The following is a 13,507-nucleotide window of genomic DNA, read 5'->3' as shown; positions in this document are numbered from 1 at the left end:
AATTCTCGCTCACTATTATCAAACATGTCTGCTGGTCAAATCATTTATTTATTTATTTATTTATTTATTAAACAAATTTTCAGATACAGCATAATTTTGCCATTTTATACAAGGAAATTTTAACAAGCAAAGAAAAAAGAGAAAAATAAAAATAAATATCAACAATAATTACTCCAATAGTGTCAGCACAGAGTGCAAAAACAATTTTATTTGGCCAGCATGCGCTTAATTGCTCTGTTGAACCTAGGAAACTCGAAAAAATGTCCACCTTAGTTGTTAGATGATTATAATTGTTCGGTATTCTGTGAGAAAGAGACCTCTGTATAGTTGTCAACTTAGGGCAGGCAAGATGGAATAGAGGGGTTCCGGGTATTGCAGGAAGGGACATGTAAGGATAGTTCTTGAAGTAGTGTTTCCGTTCTTAAGTTCCCATTAACTATCTTCGGGAGAAATTTCACGTCAGCGTTATTTCTGCATACTTCCGGAGTCTGGATATTAAGAGGCAAGAGTTCTTCCTAGGTAATATTCAAAGTGTTGTAACACGAAAGCGTGCTATTGCAATAAAGAAATTAAGAATATATTCAAGTCTAGAGAGATGTGTAAGTGCGGCCAATGCCCATATCGGAGAGCAATATTCGATCTTGGGCGCAGTTAGAGTTTTATAGAATGTTGCTAAGAAAGCCACAGTTCAGTGAATCGATAAAGAAGCCAAGCCCCAACATACGCATTGATTTCTTAACTATTGAGATGTGGTCAGAGAACATGAGTTTCGAATCAAAGATGTCACCAAGATCATTATGATTAGCAGAATGTGTAATAGGGAAATCGTTAATATAGAATTTGGAGGGAACAGGATAGTACTTTTTCAGAGTAATTGTAATACTGTCACATTTCCTGCTGTTAAGTTTCAATTGTCACATGTCACACCAGTCCTACGATGTCATTGAATGTTAGTTATTTCAAATTTTTCAAAAACTTTTTCACCCATTTCTATTTTCCACTTAATCTAAAATATGCATGAACACAATATCCTTTACCGTATATTTCAGATGAACATCCAATGCCTTATAAATCACAAACAATTGGAGACAAAGGGATAAAACGAAAAGTGTGATAGGAAAATGTCAGAGGGCCTATCGAGTAAAATATTCTGTTTGTTCCACAGGGCCTCCAACCATAGGACTCAGAAGTTTTTTTTTTTTTTTTTTTTTTTTTTTTTTTTTTTTTTTTTTTAGAAAATTTTAAAGAGCAAGATATATAATGTTCTATATCATTGAAATGATTATTGAAAAACAAGTTTTGGAAGAGAAAAGCTTTGCGGCAACACTGTTTATGAAATATCCACCATTTAATTGTGAATTCCTTCATAGTCAAATAAAACATCCAGTGGTTAAAAAATTCTCTGCTTGCTCTACAGAGCTTCTTCTTTGAGACTGCATGTAATTTGATGCTTTTTTGGGATGATCATGAAAAATAACAGATTTCTGTAATAACAAGTTTCTTGTAAGGGTATCGTTCAAGTACTAAACATTTTTCGACAGCAAGAAGAAGGGAAAATATTCAGAATTAAATGCGACATTAATTGAAGTAAATTTTATCTGACTATGAATGAATTAAGAATGCAACTGTGGTATCTTAGTCAACAGTGTCTCACGCGACAAACTATTCACTACAAAAGTTGTTTATTTTCCCATGACCCTTTCAATACTGTATCAAATTACATATCATAAATTTAATTTTTATGCTCTCGGAGACCCATGACATGGATAAATATATCATTCTGTTATGTGCGCTCTCTAGTGTTTTCCTATTTAACTTTTTATATTGTGTGGTTTGTAGACCACGGGCACTTACAATCTCTAAGAGAACTCATATAAATTTTGACTTGATTTATTCATATGAAAGAAGCACGTGGTGTGATTGGAAAGTTTTAAAACAGTTGGCAACACTGCTTAGGAGGAGTAGATATAATCGAGCGTTAGCATGGAAGCGGTGGCTTGGTGGATTTTTAAGTGCGCAAAATGGATGAAAAATTGGAACAGCGCGTTTGTGTGAAATTTTGTTTTAAAATTGGGAAATCTGCTTCGGAGACTTACGAACTCTTAAAAACAGCTTTTGTAGACGGCCGGCCTTCAACATCAAAAACTAACGAAAACATTGCGAAAGTTGGCGATTTGGTGCGGTCGAACTGTAGACTTACAATTAGGAAGATGGCTGAAGACACGGTTCAGTCAATTTTATCTGATAATTTGAACATGCCTCGAGTGTCCGGGAAATTCATTCCAAAAGTATTGTCACACGAGCAGAAACAACCAAGAATTGTGTAATGGAGCTGAAATGGACTCAGATTTCTTGAATAGGGTAATAACAGGTGATGAATCATGGGTTTATGGGTATGAGCCAGAAACAAAGGTCCAGTCTTCTCAGTGGAAGAGCCCGGATTCACCAAGACCAAAGAAAGCGAGACAAAGTCGGTCGAATGTAAAGATAATGTTGGCGTTTTTTTTTTTTTTTCGATTCTAAGGGTATCGTGCATCATGAATTTGCTCCTAAGGGGCAGACGGTCAACCAGGAATACTACAAAAGTGTTATTCAGCGTTTGTTCGAAAATGTGCGTTGGAAAAGGCCTGCCCTATGGAAAGAACAGATTGGAATCTCCGCCACGACAATGCAGCAGCGCATTGTGCGTTCTCGATCCAGGAATTTTTAGCCAAATTCAACATTTCTGTGCTTCCGCAACCCCTGTATTCCCCAGATATGGCCTAGGCCGACTTCTACCTCTTTCTTAAATTAAAATTGTCATTGAAAGGGAAGAGATTTGACTCAATTGAGGACATTCAAGCAAATACGGAGAAAGTGCTTCACACCATCAAGGAAAATAATTTTCAGGAATGCTTCCAGAAGTGGAAATACCGTTGGAATCGGTGTGTTTATTCAGCAGGGGACTACTTTGAAGGAGATCCATCACAATAACCTGTAAGTACTGCCATTTTTAAATTACAAGCCAAGTATTAAAACTTTCCAATCACACCAATCTCTAAGATTGGTAGTAGGTACTAATTACTACTCATTAAATTACAATGCACTAAAAAAAATCAAATATACGAGGTGTGATTGGAAAGTTTTAAGACTTGGCTTGTGATTTAAAAATGACAGTACTTACAGGTTATTGTGATGGATCTCCTTCAGAGATGTACTTGATAAACGTGATAATGCTTTTATTAGAAGTTTAAATTATTGTATTAAACTGTTATTGCTGTTCCTCAAGTCCCTCTATGAACCCTCTCTTCTCATACCATCGACCTACTTCTCTTCTGTCGAATTGTAGAAGACAAATACATTTCTCCCACTTGATCATATTTACATTCCATTGTCTGTTTTTCAGTTAAAAATGTCATATGTATAAAACTTACGTACATGCTTTTGTCTCTTGGCTTGTAAAGGCTTGTGTAGTTAAGCTGCAACATCAATAACAATAGCTATTTATTAAAAACTTAATATAAATTTTACAAATAATCCATGACTGTTTTTTACATGTTACAATATTAACGTGTAATATGGTATCGAATATAAATTTATTTGTATTCCTATAAGATAAAGGAGTAAAGTGAGAACCAGGTAATTAAGTTTACGAATATGCTCGATTTCGCTCAGAATTGCATGAATATTTTGTGTGTAGAACTGTAATAGAACAGTATAAGCTTTCACAATTAGAATAGTAGTTAGCGATAGAACATAGAGGGTATATAATTTGAAACATATTTCTGATGTAATAAATTTTCACTTATGTATATTTCATGATACTGTTGGGTTTAAAACATAAAAAACTTGTGTTTTTGAAAATAAAAATGGGAAAAATGGTAATTAAAGGATCAACGAACGAGACCAACCTATAAGAAATTTCATGTCAAAGATTACAGAAGTAAAGAAGATAGATAGATAAGCGAATAAATAGATAGATAGGGAGAGAGAAAGAACTAAAGAATTTGAAGAGATGACAATGAGAGCGGGTAAAGGTGATTCTGAAGGGAAAACTAACATTGTCATAACAAGATCGTCTAAAAGGTTCTTGCCTTTCAGAAGTAAGGGGCCCATGGTCCTCAGAGCAAAATTTCCTAATTACACCAATTTACTAGGTATATTGGTGAATAATGCAGTACTGTTGAAATGTTTATTACAATGACAGCAAATTATTTTAATTAGTATAGTCAAACATTTACAAAGAACAGTTTGACTTGTGTATCCATTTTCAGAAACGATAGTTTAAAGAAAATGTATGAACAAAGTAGTTCTATGTATAGAAGGTACACTGTTTCTTTCTTGAAAGTATAAAGTATATAATCTAGGAGAATGTTTGTAATATTAATATTTTAGTCGCTCAACGAGAAATTGTCACTATGAGGGGAATTTTGGAAATACCTTATACCACAAAATCTCACTAGTTGGCACTATCTAGCAAAATATATCTGTATTTTTAGTAAATCTGGTTATGACAACAAAAATGTTATAATTTAATTCTATGCTAAACTCATGGATGTCATGAATTAAATGATTGGAGTTATGACACTATTCAACACCAAGGCAATGCGAAGATAGAAGCTGTTACATAAAAGAGTAGGGTCCGAGCCAAGTATACCCGCAAAAATTTGAATCCTTGACCCGACGCATAGAAATCATATCCGTTTGCCACTTCACTACAAAGTCACATTAGTTATACTAGAAATTTCAATCATCAAAGTTGTGCGCTAGAAAAACTTCATTGGCATCTGAGTGTGATTAGTTTTGTATTTGATTATTTACAGTGCTACAGTGGTTTCTAGTAAAATTACATAAATGTGGGAAAAGTTCTGCTATTACACCGATTCTGAAAACTTACAATAAAGCATCACAGGAAGGATATGGTTGAGATTAAAATTATACAATATTATTAGTGTAAAACCAAAATTAAAATAGAAAAAAGAAAAAGAAATGAAAAATGTAGGTCCAAATATGAGGCTTAATTTACATCACGTCTCACCCCACCCCAAATTCTTCCAAACTCCGATGTTCTGTTTTTTCTCCAAAACATAAGATATAATTAGTGCACCTATTGGTCACTTTTGTCCTATTATGTAATTAATTCTGATATTTCAGCAAAACTCAAGTGCATAACTATGAGTAAATTGTAATTTTTCATCAGATGTCCCAGATTTAAGCGTAAGTTTTTCATTGAACGTTCTGATTATTTAGTCTAAAAACCTGTTAGCCCTAGATATAAGCAAAAACAGTGAGTGCTAATCGTCATCCATAGTTTTCGAGAAAATTGTTCGAAAGAAATGAGTTTGTTCGTAAAATTCTATATATTAGTGCTGTATAATAAGGTATTAAGAGGTAACTAGTACTAAAGTATATTTTCATCAAACTTTGACGCTAGCAAGATATCAGTACATAATATATTTAATGAAGTATAGCTCAAATCCTCTTATAAACTTTATTGTTTGCCTGTCTAAGTATAACATTATTCAAAGATGATGCATATATCAATTGAAGAATCCCAATTCAGTCGAACAAAAGACATACTTGTCATGGTAAATTCTCATGTGTAATTTTCGACAAAGTAAAAAAATGTTTATGGCGTCTATATTATGTTTTTTAGTTACCAATAATAATAAATAATTGTATTCTGTTGATACAGAATTTTTATTTACAGTGTGAATTTTAAGAATGTAAACGATTATATGTTTTTTCGTGCTTTCTACTATAACAGTGATATATAACCCTAATAGTGACAAACACACATCTTCCTAACAGTGACACACATATTCCTACCAGCGAGACACATACTACTCCTGATGATTACTGTCATTACAATAATGACCAATACTAATGGGTTTTCGATTTCTATTTCAATTGTATTCTGTGCCTTATAATTCATTTTACAATCTTGTTTTAAAAAAGGAGAAATGGGAGAATGATCCACCTGCCTGTATTTGAAAAGTTGTGTACTTATTGATATCTCAAATCAAATAAATGTTAATAATATCCAGTCAATTGACATTTTTTAAAATTTAAAGTCAAGATAATAACATTTCTAATGTATGGATATGGTAATATGACCCACTAAAAAGAGGTGGGCGGCCAGGCATTTTTTTAAAAAAAGAAATGTACACATTTGGTAGCAATGCACTATAATTTTACGATTTATTATAAGACATGGTAATGAGACCGTAATGGATTAGTTGTAGGGTACTTTTTTATACCTCTAATACGAAGATTCTCTGTTCAATCTCAATTTAGACTAAGTGGCTTTTCTTTTTTCTGACTTCTTTAATTTCGCCTAGTTTTATTGATTCCTCCAACTCTACTTTTGGATAGGAACATAATCACGAAAGTTTGCAGCCTTCTCGCTTGTCAAATAACCAGCGCGGGCATCTTTAATACACGAAATCCCGTGTTCGATTCTTAATGGGGAATTATTGGAATTTGAACTTATTATGGTGGTTCGGATTCCACCTCAAACTATAAGTCCACGTGTCATATGTTGAAAAGAAACACTAAACTTCAATTTTAAAAAATCAGAAATTTCAAATTATTTTAATCTTAAGTGAAAGCTGCAATGTCCTTACTTACCTTATTATATGTAAAGAGTGATTTCTTTAAGATTCGAAGATGTCGTACATATTACGTACTGTATACGGACTTGAAAAGAATATTTTCCACTATGTGTTTTGATCATAAAAATTTGTGAGTTCTTATCCACTCTCTCTCTCTGTGTGTGTGACTATAGTGCGTATATGTAAAGGTGAATGTGTGTATATGTGTGTGTATGTGTGAATGTATGCATGTGCATTTCAATGTGTGTTAGTGTGTATACATACACATACAGTAAGTGTAAGTGAAAAAGATTACCGGGTTTGAACAAGTTATGGCTCATTTTTCATGTGGTCTCGGTGCCTAGTTGAAAGTCAGTATGCAGTTTCTTTGATGCAGCTGAGCTAGGGACATAGGAGAAACTGGAAGTTGTGTGACCAGTGAGAAGATTGAAAAGGACAAGGAAGGAAGGAAGGAAGGATTGAAGCGAGAGAACCTCATCTCATATCCATGTATATGATGCATTCTGGCTGCACATATATTGCTCACACACAGGTCAGATCATTCTGCTTCTCTCCTTAGTAGGATGCATAACATCTCACACACGCTCTGCAAGAAATATAATATACCAATGTTTTCGAATATGCTAATAAAAGTTTACGGATTATGTTTGTTTAGAAACAGTTTTTTTTAATGTATAGTAGTGTACGAGTGAGTGTTAATATGTTTAAATCATGTGAAAGAGTGTGAATGAATGAGTGCTTCTTTCATCTTCTTCTGAGTGATGATGTGTGTTTCTTCTTTCACTGTTTTGGTATTTTAGTTAGCAAGTCCCGTCGTTACATTATATACATTTTGTTTTAATATAACCATGTAATAACCACTGTAAGTACTAATGGATATGCCAATTTTTCTTCTTCTTCTCCCCTTTTTTACATTTCATTTTCCATAGTAATGAAAACAAGTCGTTTTCTTAAGTACTGTTATAAGGAATCATTGATAACTACCAACTAGAAATTCAGATATAATAATAATAATCAAACATTGTTTATTTTACTATTCGCAGCATTTCTCCTATTACGCATTGCTGTGATATAGCAAAGATGTTGTTTACTACCTAGGTAGTTTTACAGTGATTTGTTTTGTTGTATTGAAAACACTACCCAGGTACATTACTTGCTACCATAAAGAATGATATTTTTTTTATATAAAAAAATACTCTTTTCTGTTATTTTATTTCATTGTCTAATACTGTGTTCAGCTAAAAGTTCATTAGGGGCAATGCAGTATCAAAGTCGATCAAATATTTCCTCTCCCTCCCCGTCAAATTTCAAATTTTATTTATAAGTTTTAAACTTTCAGGCAGAGACTAATTTCATCTTCCTTAAGCACACTTAATAATTCACATGTTTGAAAATGTATAATAAATTTACACCGTCTTGATTGCTTTTGATTAATGAAATATAGTTAGATATATCTAATATAACTATAGCTCGAAATGAACTTAAATTATTTATAAGATAGAAAACGAATTCATTGTAATTTTATAGGGAATGATAGATCATTGTATGAAAAATCATAAATCACTGTACAAAAGTGGTAGATTTTTTTACAGTTAGTGCAAAATGAAATTCCTCTTGTTACATTGGCATTTGGTCTCAGTACGCCTTAATATTGATTTTTTATCATAGTTACTACTTACTTTACCTTAAGTCAGTAAGTAGTACTTTAGTCATGGTTTAGTAGTCATGGTTAGTACTTTATCTTAAGTCAGTAAATGAAGTCCTGAATTGATATTTTAGAAACACAACAACTCAATTAATGGATGTTGTAACGTGATACACATGTGTATGATCAATGATAATTTTCCTGAATCTCTAGAAAGAAGTAGTTGCAGTATTTTGATCCCAGATTTTGATATAAAACACTATTAATAATAAAAATTTTAGACATGCAATAGTAGTAGTAGTTTCGAAACACAGGAAAACATATTTTAAAATACCCACATCTTTCAGCTATTAATTTTATAACAACTCATCATAATAACTGCTTAGATAGTAGTCATTACCACCTATTTATTGTATACACATTTTTGAAAATATAACTTTTCTAACTGTTTTCTTGGTGCAATGCATTACATTAACCATTATTAATGTTCAGTGACCAAACAAAGCTCTATTTTGTCAATCATAAATATATATAATTATCATTATATTAGAGTAACTTCTATTTACAATCTTCTGAAAATCAATTAATACATTTATTCTAGCTTATTATTATAATCTCCTTAAATTCACCACACATACAAGTTTACAACTGTTTGTGGTTAATTTACTTCGTCCTTTTCCATGAATTATGATCCGATTTAAATATTTTATAATACAAAATAATACAAGCTATAGTTAAGATATTATATACCAGAATGGAATATTTCACTCGCATATACTACGTTGGCGTTTTTTGATCCTTATTATGTAAGTATGTTTTTACTATTTTGAAAGATTTATAATTATGATATAAGGAAAAGGTATGAAGATGATCAAATCTAGTTCGTTATAGAACTTGTACTACCATACTTGATCTTGAGATTTTAGAATCGTTTCAGAAATATTTATTACTCTACTTTTAGATATTACAATTCGTAGAATCTCAGCCTTTCACCGTTGCCCGTATAAAATCACAAACAAACAAACAAAACACACACACATGGTATATATATATATATATATATATATATATATATAACATCCAAGAAACTTGTACATAACATATTAATGATATTTTCTAACAACAATAGCACAACCTGTAAAACCATAAATTAAAATTTTCTTTCTGTTTTCTTGTATAATGTTATAAATTTAGTATTTTCTTCTTAGGCTTGTATAAAATATATAACACTCTTGGCTAAACAAACTATTTCTTAATCTATTATTGTATCGTTATGATACTATAGTACAAGAAATGCTGGAATGCATTTCTATGTATGATTCAACCTAGAAATCAATGAAAAAAGACTATTTTTCTTGTAATAGAAATGAAAATCTAATTTAGGACTCATTTTTTTTAAAAGCTGAACGTAACTAATGATAGTTTTCAAGATTGTTCTCTACAGTATCTGCTACTTTCCCTAAACTTTCGTGAATATCGCATAATAATTAAATAATAGGAAAATTCTGATTAGTGAACGGAGATGTATTCCCATGACTATTTTGATAATAGTGAAGCTTTGCAGTTCATCTGTTACTATTAGAAAAGTATATAAGAAGGATTTGGTGATTTCATAATATTTATGTATCTAAGGGATTTCAGCTACAGCTATTAAGGTGTTTTAGCACACTGGGCTCTTTTTTTTAATACTGACCTAGGCCTAAACGATTTTTTAAAATGTTATATCACCATTCTTCTGGTAGGACTAAGAGGTAATAATAATAGCAATGAGAATTGTCAGAACTCTTGATTTGGGAATAATAATGTTAACCGTTCATTTCTAGTTTTTTTTCTCACGATTGGAATTTTTTTTTTAAATGTTTAACATCATGTTAGTTTTCGCTGTATTTTTAATTTGTAATAAGACGTTGAAACTAAAATATAGGTTTAATACGATATTTTAGTATTCTGTTGTAGCTATTATTGGTTTTATGGAATATTTTAAATTATGGAGAATTTATAAAGACTGACAATAAATCAAATATTACTAATATTTAGTAATATAAAATAATTTAGTACTGAGATGCGATGTAGGTAGTTAGTTTTCAGTAACTAACCAGCTAGTTTATAATTAGGCCATCAATATCATAACTTCATATAGACAACGAAGCAAACTGAAGAGTAATGATAATAATAGTCATAAAAACACAATGTATATAATATATAGTTATCTGATGATATGAATTTCATCATATCTTTGACAAAGCATTAAAAAAAAAAGACTTTTATCTTTCTCATTTCCCTCTTATCCTTCCGCGGCCGTAATTATCGAAATCTGATGAATCTTCGGAACCGATGAATGTGCGAGACGATGTAAATGATTACATCACACGCGTCAGTTTGAGTCCAGTGACATTAGCGGAATGACACAGCGGCGCCGCTTACATCCAGTATATATATATATAGAACGTATTTTGCCTTAATAGGTTATGATCAGTAGTGAAGCAACAGGTTATGCGCGAAATCTCAGTTGATACAACTGATGACAAGTGACTGTCTCCCGAAACTTTAGTTCAATACAATTTGTTTCCGCAGCATTCTACATGCATAGTCGTATAAGTCTTGTAGCACGTGATAATTCAATACATTCGGATATGTATTTGTGCTGATATTGAAACGTAAATAATTCTAAATACAAGTAAATGAGTGATTTTGGTTGAACTACATTATCATGAAAATATAGTAATAATAATGAATCAATGACAATTTCTTTTGAAATGTGTTTTAGGTTTTGTTAGTATCAGAGAATACTTGAACTTGATTTTAACTAGAATTCAAGTATTGTTCGTTCAGCTGAATGTAATTTTTAAGATTTATACTATTGTAGAGAACAAGGGTTCAGTATTGAAGGAAAAAGATAATTAACAAACAAAATTGACAACCGATAATTAACAAGTTAAAAATATCGAAGAAATGTTTTTTTTAAATTTTCCAAGTTTCCAGGTAATACATACAGCGAAACAATACTAAAGAGTGATGTTTCTGTGAAAATATATTGTAGTTTTTAATAATATATTATTTACTCTTCTTACATGGAAAGATTTCCTTAGAACTTAGTCAGAAAACTACATAGGCGTCCACCTATGGTAGCTATGTCAGGGTGGACCACCCCAATACGTGACTAAAACTAAGATAATTAACTGTTAAATTAGTTTTATTTACACTATCATGCGTAGAAGTCTCGAATCTCAAGTTATATTTTAACAGTTATTTTAGCATGTGTCATTTCTAACACAATACACCCTTTATTTATTACATATAGACGTAAACTCTGTTATATGTTATCAGAAATCTGGAAGTGGTCCAATCTGGATGCCAGCTCACCATATATACCAACTGGAGAAGGAATATATATAAGATTTATATTTTTCTAACGATGAAAATGATCCCTTCCTCAAAATATAACCCTTACGATCAGTGAAAATGTATTTCTTATACATTAAACTAATTCTTAATAATGTTACATAACATTAAAAATCAATGTTATCTTGCACCAGAACGATACAATCTAATTGTATTTATTTATAATATATTGTAATAGAAGTGATTATGGAGTTATCTCCCTGCAACTCTCGGTTCAGCATCTATGATTGTTTTTATTTTCTAGTTTATGGTTTTTGATGATGGATGTTTGGATAACACTGATGGTTAACTTGATACTACGTAAAATATTCACATTCGTGTAATTTTCTCTGTAGATATCTACTATATCTTGTACTGACTTAAATATTTTATATTACAATCTCACTACTCATACACATAGCTGCTGTAAAGATATAGACTATCAAAATTTTTATTGAAGTTATTATTTCAACTCTAAATCATGTTCTTTCAGCTGTATGCTAGTTAACATAGTAAAGACATAGCATAGTTAACATAGGCCTACTCTAAAAGAGATTTGAGACGTTACATTACTACAGTCAGATTTAAATGTACTACACACACACATACCTATGTTAAAACATACAATATATAGAGCCTATATGTTTATTGATCCTTAGATAGAAATTCCTTCCGTGTAGATGAACCAACTTCTGTACATGTTTTAGATTTTAAAGTCCTGCGTATATGCTGTCATTGGGTAATGAGTTTGAAATAGTGACAAATTTTGTTAAAAGAAAGTTCACTTTGTACAATGATTGTACAGAGAATAATGTGTTTCTAATCAAATCCAACGACATCTGATTCGTGCAGTTATTTTATAAAACATAAACTTTCTGTGTATATATCTTCTGATTAAGTTCTGATATAGAGCTAAGATTTTATACACATATGTATATATATACACATAAATCTTTATCTATATAGGTAGGTATATTGGAGAAAAAAATCAAAGAGAAATAATACTAAAAGAAATATATATATATATATTCTTCTTTTGATCCTGAGCTGTCATTCCTAGGCTGTGCCATCATTCTTCTTTTAAGCTCCCTCCAACAACAACAAAAAAATCATACAGAGAGAAACGAGCTCGGAGAATGAATTACAAAAAAATAATAAAGAACCAAAAAGAGAATATGTAGAATAACAAAAAAAGAGAAGAGATTTTTTTTGGGAAAAATACATAGGATAGGTGTGTTTATATATATATATATATATATATATATATATATCGCTCTTCTACTGATGTCTGTCTCCAACCAATGAAAAAAATATTCGGGGAAAATACCGAAAGAAAGTAGGAGGTGGGGCGAAACTAACTTTTACATTTCTTCTCGCGGGGTAATGTCAGGCATAAATAATGTGTCATTCCCAATGTGCTGGGTGGAAGAGTGCAGCATTGAAAGGAGGATTGGTGATATATATATATATATATATAGAGAGAGAGAGAGAGAATGTGTGTATGTATATAAAAAATGTGAGATGTGAGGGCCTGTGCTCGTGTTTGTCAGTCTAGACACAAGAGGAGGGGCGGTCTCTCTCACACATATAACGGTGATGGATTCGCCATACAAGGAAAAATTGCAAGGCTGTGCCAGAGGGGGCGGGGCCCAGTTCTACGTCATGGTGTTTCAAAGGGGGTGTAGTGGGGGGTTTTTAGGAGGGAAGAGGAGGAACCAGCATGGCCGTCCATCCGACTTCGATTTTTAACCCCGTTTTCGTCTCACCTACCTTTCCCTTTTTTACACAGCGCACTCTGGTTGAGTGCTACGGAGGCGCGCCTATCGAAAACAACGGTGGGGGAAAAAATGTAAAATGTGCGAGGTCGTATTTTATATTTCCACCGCTA

The 13,507-nt window shown here is 31.9% G+C and overlaps 1 long non-coding RNA gene across 5 annotated transcripts in view; it reads left to right on the top strand.

Annotated features, from left to right (window-relative positions):
- LOC145664344 (uncharacterized) overlaps positions 1-13,507 on the top strand; it is a 563,008-nt gene that overhangs the window by 395,541 nt on the left and 153,960 nt on the right. For 2 of the 5 annotated variants that reach the window (XR_014127415.1, XR_014127416.1), the window contains exon 1: positions 6,872-7,125. The exons of 2 other annotated variants lie outside the window; for them this stretch is intronic. This is a non-coding gene — a long non-coding RNA (uncharacterized LOC145664344). Of the gene's footprint in view, positions 1-6,871; positions 7,126-13,507 lie in introns of those variants that run through there. One more of the 5 variants, XR_014127412.1, reaches the window with a different exon arrangement.

Source organism: Thermobia domestica, chromosome 11, assembly GCF_964235325.1.
Source record: "Thermobia domestica chromosome 11, izTheDome1.hap1.1, whole genome shotgun sequence".
NCBI lineage: Eukaryota > Metazoa > Arthropoda > Insecta > Zygentoma > Lepismatidae > Thermobia > Thermobia domestica.
This window is presented reverse-complemented; position numbering and strand designations above follow the sequence as displayed.